General features: G+C 42.8%; 1 pseudogene; it reads left to right on the plus strand.

The window, feature by feature from the left end:
* The first annotated feature begins 6796 nt into the window (after positions 1-6796).
* On the plus strand, positions 6797-11033 carry LOC115101560 (zinc fingers and homeoboxes protein 3-like; annotated as a pseudogene).
* Positions 11034-12769: the final 1736 nt, after the last annotated feature.

Raw genomic sequence — 12769 nt, forward strand, 5'->3', positions numbered from 1 at the left:
GTTCGAGAGGAGAACTGGAATTAACAGAATTCTGGGGGCCATCTCTCGAATGAAGATTTCCTTTCCCGTTATTCCATCCCTGTTTTTGTTCATAGAAGTGAAAGTGTGTCTGGCTCTTGCTGATGATGTGTTCTCTGGAAGAGGGTGGGGCTTTATAGGTGGGCTGGCCATCCTGAGCTGTCTGGTTGTGGGACCTTATTCCTGATACACCATGAACACCGTTGATGTTCAGGCTCATTTTTCAAAATAAAAGCCTGAAAATATGTATTTTGATACTAGACACATTAGGGAAGCCATAGAAAAAGTAATCTGGTTGATAGCCCATTCACTGCTCAACAGGGACGCATAGGAACGCAGAGCCTTCTAAATAAGAGTCCCTTCCTGTTTGGATTTTTCTCAGGCTTTCGCCTGCAATATCAATTCTGTTATACTCACAGACAATATTCTTACAGTTTTGGAAACTTTAGACTGTTTTCTATCCTAAGCTGTCAATTATATGCATATTCTAGCATCTTGTCCTGACAAAATATCCCGTTTACTACGGGAAAATACTGCCCCCTAGTCACAAAAGGTTAAGGAAGTAATTGAGATGGAAACTGGTTATGGGGATTCTAAGGGAATGGCCTATATGGTAAAGCTATTCATGGAAGCAGGATAGACAGATAATAACAGTTGTATGGATTTGCACTATTTATATCCACATGTTCCTCTGAAATCTAAGATTCCTCATTTCACAGAGGCAAGGGGAGACTGTTTACTGTTTGATTCAGTATAATACTTCTGGGAAATATGTGGGGGAAATCAGTACCTGCAATAGGACAGGTAATGTTACTTCTGATGAGACAAATGAGTGATTTGGCAGGCTGGTTGAGATCTGGGATTTCAGTAAGATAAGGAGGCCCAGGGCTCACATCTGGTCTCAATGAGAATGTGGATTGGATAAATTATATCTATTAAAAATTGCTTCACCAATTATCAGAGATGTAATGAATGGCTTGGCAGAATAGAATAGTCTTGGATATGTTTGCCGGCTGAAAAGGGTGTATGGAGGTAGTTTGGACCCGATTGACACAGCTCCGGATGGATCAGTGACCAAGGCCTTGGCTGGTTTACACACCTTAGCTCACGAGTTGGCTGTGAACTCAGGGGTGGATACTTCTCTGACTAATAGGTTTGACAGTGTGTTTGGAAGAAAGAAAAATGTTATGATTACTGTGTTATGTGTTATATGGACCAATCCAATCCTAAGCTCTGACCAGTGGAATACAAAATACATGGCTCCGGACTTAATAGAAGAATCCGGATCCTTTCACTCACAAGGAGACCATATTTGATGTTTAGGGAATTTAGATGGTTTCTTGTTTCAATGTATAGACTGTTATTTCAGGAAGATGAACGGAAAATCCTGATAAATAGAGTTAAGATTCTGAAGTAGGTTTGAACAGTCATTGAAGTTGATTGTGTGTACATACATGTATTGGTTTGTCTTATTCTAGTATATCATTGATATTTCCATCTAGTGTTTAATGATGGTATGAATTGTTAAGTCATTTTTAGGGTGGATTGTTAGTAAAATTATGATATAATGACTGAACAATAGTCTTATTTTAAATGAAACTGTAACTAAGTAAACTTATACTCTGTTTTATTATATCTGATTAACAATATGAGTTCATAAGAAGGGATTGTGTGACACGGACAAGGAGTAAGTAAAGTTAATGAACACCATTCCAACTTGGAATAAAGGAATGGTTTGGGGATTTAGTAAACAGATAAGGTAGTTAACCTATGGTTGAACCCGACTAAACTGAGCTCTGGGGTGTTTTAGATAAGGCTGTGAGTGCATTCCTAGGTTTTCTGTTAATTAGAACTGTCAGCTAAGTGGTGATAGATAATGGTGAGGAGTCAAAAGTTAATTCAGCTGTGTTGTGTGTCCTGTGTATGTGCTAGTGGATCAGAATGAACTCAGAATTAACTTTTAAAGTTCCCCTTGACCCGGTCGAGAGGAGGAGAATTCATTTTAGGAGCAATGAAATGACGTCATGTTATTGTATATAAACTGTTGCTCGTGGTAACGTGGCAGCGCACTCCGAGAATAAATTCTGTTACCCATTATTGAAAAGACTGGTCTCCGTCTATTTTATGCAAACAAGAATCTTACAAATTCTCATAAAATAGATTAAGGGAATTCAATTAATGAAAACACATTGGTATAATTAAATTAGAGTAACAATTGGTCCTTCGAGCGGATTCCACAAACTTGCCTCTGTCGTCCGAAGGGAGAGCCGAAAGCCATGCACGGACGAGTCTGGACTCGTTATTTAAAGACCTGGCCTCTGGATTGAGGTTTAAAAAAACAGGCCGGTATTTGATCTAAAGGCAACAGAGAAGGTGACGGAACCGGCATTTATTCTCGAATTTGGGAGGAATTATTTAAGATATTTTTGATTGAATGTTCTAAATGAGTTTGGATTCAATCAATGATAGGTGCTTGAATATTCTGAACAAATACACTAGGTTTCTACTTTGTGTTTTAACCAAAATCGATAGGAAGGAAGGAAGAGGTCCGAAATGACCTTGGTAACGAATTCTACCACAAATAAACATAACGGAAGGAAGGGATATAGTAAGTTTTGTTAGATAGGACGGTCGTTCTGTACAAATAGGATAGACATTAATTCAAAAGACATACATAAATATAAATTAGGCATGGTGAGAAGGCAGGGTAACCTAGGCGAACGGAAAAACTGAACCTATTCAATACTGAAAGAAAGTAATATCCACGGAGGTGGTGAGGGAAACCTAGTCTAGAGAAGTGAGATATGAGATATTAAAGTTGAAAGTCCCAAGGATCAATAGTTTATAATGAGCTTATAATTGTATACGGGTGAAATGTAATGTCCGATCAAAAGTCAAATCTATAGACAAAGTTTCCAGAAAGGAGAAATAAATATAGAAACCCATACACATTGATTATCATTAAAGAGACACACACATAGTCAGACAGGAGAGCAACTAAAGTAACTGGGTAATGGTAAATAGCATATTCATAGAAATACACACACATAGAAGGTAAAAAAATAGAAAGGCATAGATAAGTGATTAAATACCATAGCTACTAGTAACGGTAAGGATTTAACTAACATGGGTAGTAAATCCTCAAAAGAGGTCCCGGAACTAACGGGAGACGAGCGATATATGGAACAGAGAGACAAAAGAAACATTGATTTTGGTTTAAAATGGAGAAAGACATATGATTTTGATGGCCTTCTAAATGTAGAAAAGCTGGAATCACTTATAAAACAGATACATAAGAAATGTGGAAAAAATGTGAAAATGCAGAATAAACAGGGGTTATATACATCCGGATTTTGGCATTCAGAAGCAAAAAAGAGAGTTGAAGGGTGAAAATAGGAGGAAACACAAAAAGAGCCCAGATGCGCTGCCCTCCGCTCCTGCAGATGAAAAAGTTAGCCAATTGGGCGGGGGTGAGGGAAACAAACTATATCCTGCTCAAGTATACCAAAAATACAGAGGTAATCTTGTCGATGAAATAGTGGTTGTGAGAATACGGCTGCAGGAGCTACCTGCAATATCACCACCCATATATGTGAAGCCTGCTGAAGCCGAGGGGGGATAATAGAAGTAGAAAAAGGAAAAAAGTCGAGAAAAGTGGATAAGGTGAGTCAAAAGAAAAGTTTAAATGTTTTAATTGTAACGAAACTGGACATTTCGCCCGGGAGTGTAACACTCCCTGCAAACGTCACCACCAAGATTGTAACTGAGGGGAAGATCAGAGGCGACAATCGGGGAAAAAAAGGGGTCAGATACAAAGAGAGTGAAATGAATGAGAATCACAGCTGAGGAAAAGCTTGGGCTTTTAAATTAGGGCTATTTTCTGTTGTCCCGATAACGGAGTTACGAATACAGACAATTGTAAAATGGGTCTATTTGCGGAGAATCTCAGTCATTTGAATACCGTTGGTGGTATAGTGGTGAGCATAGCTGTCTTACAAACTGCAGTCCAGGGTTCGGTTCCCAGCCAAACTATTTGTTTGTATTGCCTAGAAAGTTATAGTCACTATTATTTGTCTAAGATATAAACTGAACGTTTTAAATAGTTTGTTTGGTTCAAATTGAAAGACTAATTCATTCAACTTAAAATAAGGACGGATCGAATTTTGAGGTAAGACGATGTCTGTTCACTAAATGATCTGTTTGAATACTGTATTGGGAATAGAGTCGTAATTAAAATGCTGAATCAAAGACGAGACAGTTACTTAAATCTAATGAATTCTAAATAATAACGAAGAGACAATTACGATAGCTTTGTGCCCATCGAAATGTTCATATAAATATTAGCGAATTGAGAGATGAGAGATATTGATTGATGTTGTAAATTCTAATTCAAGATTCAACAGATGTGATAAATTAGGTTTGGTTTATCCAACCCATACTACTGTTGATGCAGACAGCCAACAATTATTTACAATTCATTGAAAGTCGTTGCGGCTTGGGTCTAGGTTGAGCGCTTGTTGATGACATCACTCGCAAGGCACTTTTGTCGCCACGGAAATTATGTTGGGACTGGGGGTGACGGAGAAAATTGTTTGTGGAAAATGCGTGCATTATTTGTTTTGAGTCACATTTTAGAAGTTGATAAAAATATCCAAATACATTTTTAAAAGTAGCTGTAAGTCGTCAGGGTAGTCAGGAAAGATGCTAAAAACTAGCAGCAGATTCGCTAGGTGGGCATCATTGATTTGTGGCGTTTATTTGGACTGTATTTGGCTATGAGAAACGGAGATCTGAATGTCTGAATCGTAAAACATAGTTATAATGGATTCTAATGGTTATTGATTTCTGGTTTGATTGTTTAAGTGACACCAGTTAATTTGAGCAGGAAAGTTCATGTAGTCTAACATTATAATCTGTTTCCATTTTGTGGAACAATGTTAGGGTATTAATGTTGAAAAGCAACCTCTATAGTAAAAAACAATTGCATATGTTTTGGGAAATTAGCTAGGTTGAATTTGGTTACAGTGCCTTGCGAAAGTATTCGGCCCCCTTGAACTTTGCGACCTTTTGCCACATTTCAGGCTTCAAACATAAATATATAAAACTGTATTTTTTTTGTGAAGAATCAACAACAAGTGGGACACAATCATGAAGTGGAACGACATTTATTGGATATTTCAAACTTTTTTAACAAATCAAAAACTGAAAAATTATTCAGCCCCCTTAATACTTTGTAGCGCCACCTTTTGCTGCGATTACAGCTGTAAGTCGCTTGGGGTATGTCTCTATCAGTTTTGCACATCGAGAGACTGACATTTTTTCCCATTCCTCCTTGCAAAACAGCTCGAGCTCAGTGAGGTTGGATGGAGAGCATTTGTGAACAGCAGTTTTCAGTTCTTTCGACATATTCTCGATTCGATTCAGGTCTGGACTTTGACATGGCCATTCTAACACCTGGATATGTTTATTTTTGAACCATTCCATTGTAGATTTTGCTTTATGTTTTGGATCATTGTCTTGTTGGAAGACAAATCTCCGTCCCAGTCTCAGGTCTTTTGCAGACTCCATCAGGTTTTCTTCCAGAATGGTCCTGTACTTGGCTCCATCTATCTTCCCATCAATTTTAACCATCTTCCCTGTCCCTGCTGAAGAAAACAGGCCCAAACCATGATGCTGCCACCACCATGTTTGACAGTGGGGATGATGTGTTCAGGGTGATGAGCTGTGTTGCTTTTACGCCAAACATAACGTTTTGCATTGTTGCCAAAAAGTTCAATTTTGGTTTCATCTGACCAGAGCACCTTCTTCCACATGTTTGGTGTGTCTCCCAGGTGGCTTGCGGCAAACTTTAAACGACACTTTTTATGGATATCTTTAAGCAATGGCTTTCTTCTTGCCACTCTTCCATAAAGGCCAGATTTGTGCAATATATGACTGATTGTTGTCCTATGGACAGAGTCTCCCACCTCAGCTGTAGATCTATGCAGTTCATCCAGAGTGATCATGGGCCTCTTGGCTGCATCTCTGATCAGTCTTCTCCTTGTATGAGCTGAAAGTTTAGAGGGACGGCCAGGTCTTGGTAGATTTGCAGTGGTCTGATACTCCTTCCATTTCAATATTATCGCTTGCACAGTGCTGCTTGGGATGTTTAAAGCTTGGGAAATATTTTTGTATCCAAATCCGGCTTTAAACTTCTTCACAACAGTATCTCGGACCTGCCTGGTGTGTTCCTTGTTCTTCATGATGCTCTCTGCGCTTTTAACGGACCTCTGAGACTATCACAGTGCAGGTGCATTTATACGGAGACTTGATTACACACAGGTGGATTGTATTTATCTTCATTAGTCATTTAGGTCAACATTGGATCATTCAGAGATCCTCACTGAACTTCTGGAGAGAGTTTGCTGCACTGAAAGTAAAGGGGCTGAATAATTTTGCACGCCCAATTTTTCAGTTTTTGATTTGTTAAAAAAGTTTGAAATATCCAATAAATGTCGGTCCACTTCATGATTGTGTCCCACTTGTTGTTGATTCTTCACAAAAAAATACAGTTTTATATCTTTATGTTTGAAGCCTGAAATGGGGCAAAAGGTCGCAAAGTTCAAGGGGGCCGAATACTTTCGCAAGGCACTGTATATATATATATATCACTGTGACGTGAGAACAACGCATGGTCATGTTCTCCCACGCTCCCCTCCCAATGGCTTGTCTATAATCAGGACCCCAACTGAACCACAACCCGACCCCGTACTCTTTGGCCGGCTACCACAAGCAACCCCCACCCTCTACTCCAACCATGGCCAGCAAGAGGAAGTCCACCACCCCGTGTATGATCCCCAATAAGACCATTCACCTCCAAGAGGAGCTGGAGCAGGACTCATGGCTGTCAGAACCTCCTTTCCTCCTCAGACAGGCCCGGGACCAAGACTACCCCATGGGCAGTAACAGGCAGATCCCGATGGAGCGATCCCCAGTTGAGTCCTCCAGGCTTGAGGGGGGCGACATTGTCAAAGACCTGGGCAGCACCTACACATGCAGGCATTGTAGCTTTGAGACCCGGGACCTCAACCTGTTCCTGGACCACGTCGACAGTGGCCACCCGGACTTCAGAGCTGACCCCAGCTTCCATTGCATGGACTGTGGGGTGTCGGCAGCCAAGTTCGAGGGCCTGGCCCTGCACAACGCTCGGGTCCATCTCAGCACTGTGAGCACCACCCTGCAGCTGAGAAAGAGGGACATGAGGTCGGTGGTGGAGCAGAGTCTGGTCACAGTGACAGAGACAATGAGGGACACAGAGATCTCCATCACCAAGACCCCCATAATGAGGATGCTGAAGGGCAAGTCAGAGTCCAAGAGGATTGTGGTGACCCATTCTTCCCCTGATGAACCCTCGTCAGACCCCCCTCCCCTCTCCATCTCTACCTCCAAAGAGACCGAGAGAAAAGAGAACCCCATATTGACGGTTACCCACGTCCCTATCATAGTGCACAATGACCAAGGTCACGCTGCTCTCAGCTATCCAGATAGTGAACGACTCGGGGGCTCTGCCCATGCTCAAGACAGCCATCACACAGGTACTTAGTGCGTACATTTTTGCTGCGTTTCGGGTACCGGTAAGTTCATTACTGCAAATTAGATTTATTGAACTTATTTGGTTCAATGTTTTATTTCATTACTTTGCCAGAATGTGTACAACTTCCCTCAGGGGAGTTGAATGCAGTTCAACGTTTTTTTTCTATTCTCTGATCCAGGTTGTGTCCGTGATCCAGAACAGGAACTCTCACCATCAGACAGCTCCCATCACTGTCTCCTCAGCTTTCTCCTCCACCTCCTCTTACTCCACCTCCTTCAAGAACATGCCCAAGGTACAATTCCCCCTTTGATTAAATTGTGTCAGTCCCACTTTATATGAAGACTTTCAAGACAGTGTAGGTAGACATTGGTGGTACAAATACATGTTTTTTTAGTTTCTTTTGAGCTGAGTGTAAATCTTCTATCTCATATGAAATAGTTCCATGAAGTAGTGTAAATTCTGTAATTATGATTTTGGTAAAATAAAATATGTTTCTACCTTCTGTCGTCCAGGTGATGATCCCTCTGAGCAGTATCCCAACCTACAACTCCTCCAGGTACTTCCTTCAGGAAGTTCCCCTACTCCACCAAGGCAGAGCTCTGCTACCTCACCGTGGTTACGAAGTTCCCAGAGGAGCAGATCAAAATCTGGTTCACCGCCCAGAGACTCGAGCAAGGCATTAGCTGGTCTCCAGAAGAGATTGAGAAGGCCAGGAGGAAGATGTTCAACACCATCATACAGACTGCGCCACCTAGCACTCAGCACCAGACACTACACCGTGGCCAGACCCAGGCCCAGCATACCATCACGGTCCTGCCTGCCTCTCTGGGTCCTACAGGGATCCCTCACATCCTCCAGGGCTCTCTGGTGGGCCAGGGAGGGTTGATTGTCGCCCATCCCATGATGGCCAATGGCATCCAGGTCAGCAGTGCCCCCATGGCCCTGGCGGTCACACCCAAGCATCAAGCTGCGGCCAGGCCTATGTTGCAGGCCTGGCCTGCCGCCGCCCTGGTAGCGGATAAGGGGATCAGCATGGTGGGGGGGGACAGTGGGGAGCAGTAGTAGTGGAAGCAGTGTTATTAACTTTAGCCTTGGCAAAAACCGAGGGAACAACATTCATAGCAATGGCAAAGCCATCAACACCAATGGTAAAATCAATCTTGCTAATCTTAACGGTCAAAGCAACAGCAATGCTATCAACATGGTTAAAAGCATAAGCACTCACAGTAGGCGCAATGTCGGCAGCAAAAGCCACAACAGTACTATTGCTAAAATGATCCGTGAGAGAGTCATCGCTGATATCAAAAGCACCATCGACAACAAACCCAACAGCAGCAATGATACTAACAGCAGCAGCTTGAGCAACAACAAAACAACCACCACCCCGACCTGTGGTCCCACAGCTACTCCTCCCCCTACAGCCTCCACAAACACCACCAGTAACCCCACCACCACCAAAACAGAGGTGGCTTCTTCCCCCTCCACCAAACATTATTCCCCGGCACCAAGTGGGAGCACAGTTGCCAGTGGAACCTCAAGTTCCCAAACGCTCCCCAACACCTTTCTGGACCCTAGCTTCTACAAGAGCAAGAAGTCAGTGGAGCAACTGTGTACGCTCAAAAAGAGCTTCACTAACAACCAGTTCCCCAACCAGGAGGAGGTGGACCGTCTCATCTCCTTCACCGGCCTGACCGTGCGCGAGGTCCGCAAGTGGTTCAGCGACCGCCGCTATCACTTACGCAACCTCAAGGGGGGGGTTCAAGTATGAGCGTTCAGGGTGGTGCTAGCACTCCAACCACACCCGGGTCGGCTAGTGCAACCACCCGATCTGGGACCCCCAGTGGTAACAGTGGTACCCCCATGGACCTGTTAGACACTGCCACTGCCAATGAACTCCCCCCCCAAAAACAGCAGCGATTGGCAGCCCTCAGCTCCCCTCCCTCACAAATGCCCACTTCCCCAACCACCCCGTCCAGACGGCCCCCCAGACCTCCCTCCCCAGACTTCACAGCCATCTGCTACAAAGAGAGGGACCCTCAGCAGGTGAGTGGTGGTGCGACTGTGATGATTATGACTTAGGTTATTTACACGTAGCTTAGTGTTGCATAAGATGTTTTTAAATCTCATATCGGTTAAGTATCCCTTTAATGTGTATTTACTGCCAATCAAATTTGCTCACTGTGACATGAGAAACTTACGCTTGTCTAACCTACAGTAATCGCCTCTCTACCCCACCAGGTGAGGGTGCTGGAGGCCAGCTTCAGCCAGGACCCTGACCCCTCCGGAGAGGAGGTGGACCACCTCCGGTCTGAAACCAAGATGATCCGCAGAGAGATCCACGGCTGGTTTGTTGAACGCAGGAAGAGACTCTCTGCTGAGAAGAAGAAAGAGGAGTTAGAGATGGAGGAAGAGGAGGATGAGATGGATGCAGGGGAGTTAGGAGGTAAGAGTAATGATGGTGCCGGGGTGAAGAAAGAGGAAGATGTGGAGGAGAGGCAGAAGGAGTATGGTTCAGGCTCAGAGCTGAAGGTGAACCCCATTAAGATCAACCTGAAGATGCTCAAAGTGACTGAGTCCAATGGCAAAATGGAGACTGAGGCAGGGCAGGCAGACAGCCCTACGATGCCTACTCTATTTCCCCCAACCCTTACCCCAGCCCCAAACCTCTCCCCTGTTCCAGCCATAATTCCATCTCTAACCCCAAATCCAACCCCATCACCCAAACCCTCTGCCTCTACAACCCCAAAACCAGCGGCACAATCTTCCACCCCTGCCCTCAAGCCCTCCACATCCCCCCACATCCCCTCCACACTCTCCCCTATCCGGGGCAAGAAGACGTTAGAGCAGCTACACCTCCTGAAGCAGGTGTTTGCCCGGACCCAGTGGCCCAGTGCGGTCCAGTATGACGAGCTGATCTCTTCCATGGGGCTGCCCAGGCCTGAGGTGGTGCGCTGGTTCGGTGACTGTCGCTACATGCAGAAGAACGGCCAGCTGAAGTGGCTAGAGGCCTACCAGACCATGGTCCTGGAGGAGGAATTCCAGAGGGGAGACACTCAGATTCTCAAGGCCCATCTAGAGGCTCATGGGTGTCTGGAGAAGGAACAGGTACAACTCTCCCATTATCTTGGATCAAGAGTTTTATATTACGGAGTGGCTGCTGTTCTGGATTTTCTAGAACCCGACTTGCCATGGCTAATGATACGGATATTTCTGCACATGCGCAGGATTTTCACTTTACGTAGTTATTTATTCCGCTGCCAACATAGCTTCTGCTCAGTGCTCCGCGGCCTCTTCCCCCTACTAAACTAAATAATATATTTTTTAAGTCGATGCTAAAGACATGGTCGACATGTCTATCTGCCTTACACCCTTTTTTCAGTTGTACACAATCGACATGCAAAGAATAATAGTGAGCCTAAAACGTGCCTGTTCCACCAGCTAGGTAACCTACTCGTGCGGTATTTGCATGATTATTGAGAAGTGAAATAGCAGTTAGTAGGACAGCGTTTTCCAAACTTGGTCCTTGAGACCCCAAGGGGTGCATGTTTTAGTTTTTGCCCTAACACTACACAGTTGATCAAATTATCAAAGCTTGATGAGTAGTTTATTATTTAAATCAGCTGTGTAGTGCTAGGGCAAAAAACAAAATGTGCACCTCTTGGGGTTCAGAGTACCGAGTATGGGAGACCCTGTAGTAAATCCTGTGTGTGGTTAAAACTCAATTCGTTTTTTGCCCCAATGCAAAACTCAAGTAGGGAGTTACAGTTGAAGTCAGAAGTTTACATACACTTATGTTGGAGTCATAAAACTTGTTTTTCAACCACTCCACACATTTCTTGTTAACAAACTATAGTTTTGGCAAGTCAGTTAGGACATCTACTTTGTGCATAAAACAAGTCATTTTTCCAACAATTGTTAACAGGCAGATTATTTCACTTATAATTCACTATATCACATTTCCAGTGGGTCAGAAGTTTACATCCACTAAGTTGACTGTGCCTTAAAACAGCTTGGAAAATTCCAGAAAATTATGGCTTTAGAAGCTTCTGATAGGCAAATTGACATCATTTGAGTCATTTGAAGGTGTGCCTGTGGATGCATTTCAATGCCTACCTCCAAACTTAGTGCCTCTTTGCTTGACATTGAAAATCTAAATAAATCAGCCAAGACCTCAGAAAAGAAATTGTAGACCTCAACAAGTCCCCCATTTTTCTCTGCTCTCTGCGCTTGACTCCGCAACCCACCACTCCTGGTTGTGTGACAGGCAAGCTTGAGGAAGGCTACCCAAAACGTTTGACCCAAATTAAACAATTTAAAGGCAGTGCTACCAAATACTAATTGAGTGTATGTAAACTTCTGAACCACTGGGAATGTGATGAAAGAAATAAAAGCTGAAGTAAATCATTCTCTCTGCTATTATTCTGACATTTCACATTCTAAAACTAAAGTGGTGATCCTAACTGACCTAAAACAGGGAATTTGTACTAGGATTAAATGTCAGGAATTGTGAAAAACTGAGTTTAAATGTATTTGGCTAAGGTGTATGTAAACTTCCGACTTCAACTGTACATGCAGTTATATAGGCAGCATATCAAACACAAGCGAGACTTAGACACACAGTCTAATTAGCTATTTAACTGACTTGCCTAGTTAAATAAAGGTTCAATTAAAAAAAAATGTATCTACACACAATACCTCAATTTCTGCAAATGTATTAAAAATTAACTAAAGGTTCAAATAAATACACAATATGTTACTCCAAAATTACAATTCATTATTTACCATTCATGTGTATTGGAACAAAACGAATCAAAAACACCCAAAACAAATTGCAAATACATCCAACAAATGTGTTGTGTCACAAGCTTGATGTAGTCATTGCATGTTAGGAATATAGGACCAAATATAAATAATTGTATACTCTTATACTTTAATTTGTTGAAATGCTTATGACACCTTCAAATGGGGAGACAAGATACATAAAGTGCTTTCATTTCTAAACAGTGAAACAGAAATGCATGAAAATACCCTCAAATAAAAGGTGACATTCTGTACTGTCGCCTCATAGAACATTTGATCTCAAATCCAAAATGCTGGACTTTAGAGCCAAATTCAGTTTTAGCTTCACTGTCCAAATAAGTAGTGTAGTTATGTGTACATACACAGACAGACACATGG

This window comes from Oncorhynchus nerka, linkage group LG20 (genome assembly GCF_034236695.1).
Source record: "Oncorhynchus nerka isolate Pitt River linkage group LG20, Oner_Uvic_2.0, whole genome shotgun sequence".
NCBI classification, from domain to species: domain Eukaryota; kingdom Metazoa; phylum Chordata; class Actinopteri; order Salmoniformes; family Salmonidae; genus Oncorhynchus; species Oncorhynchus nerka.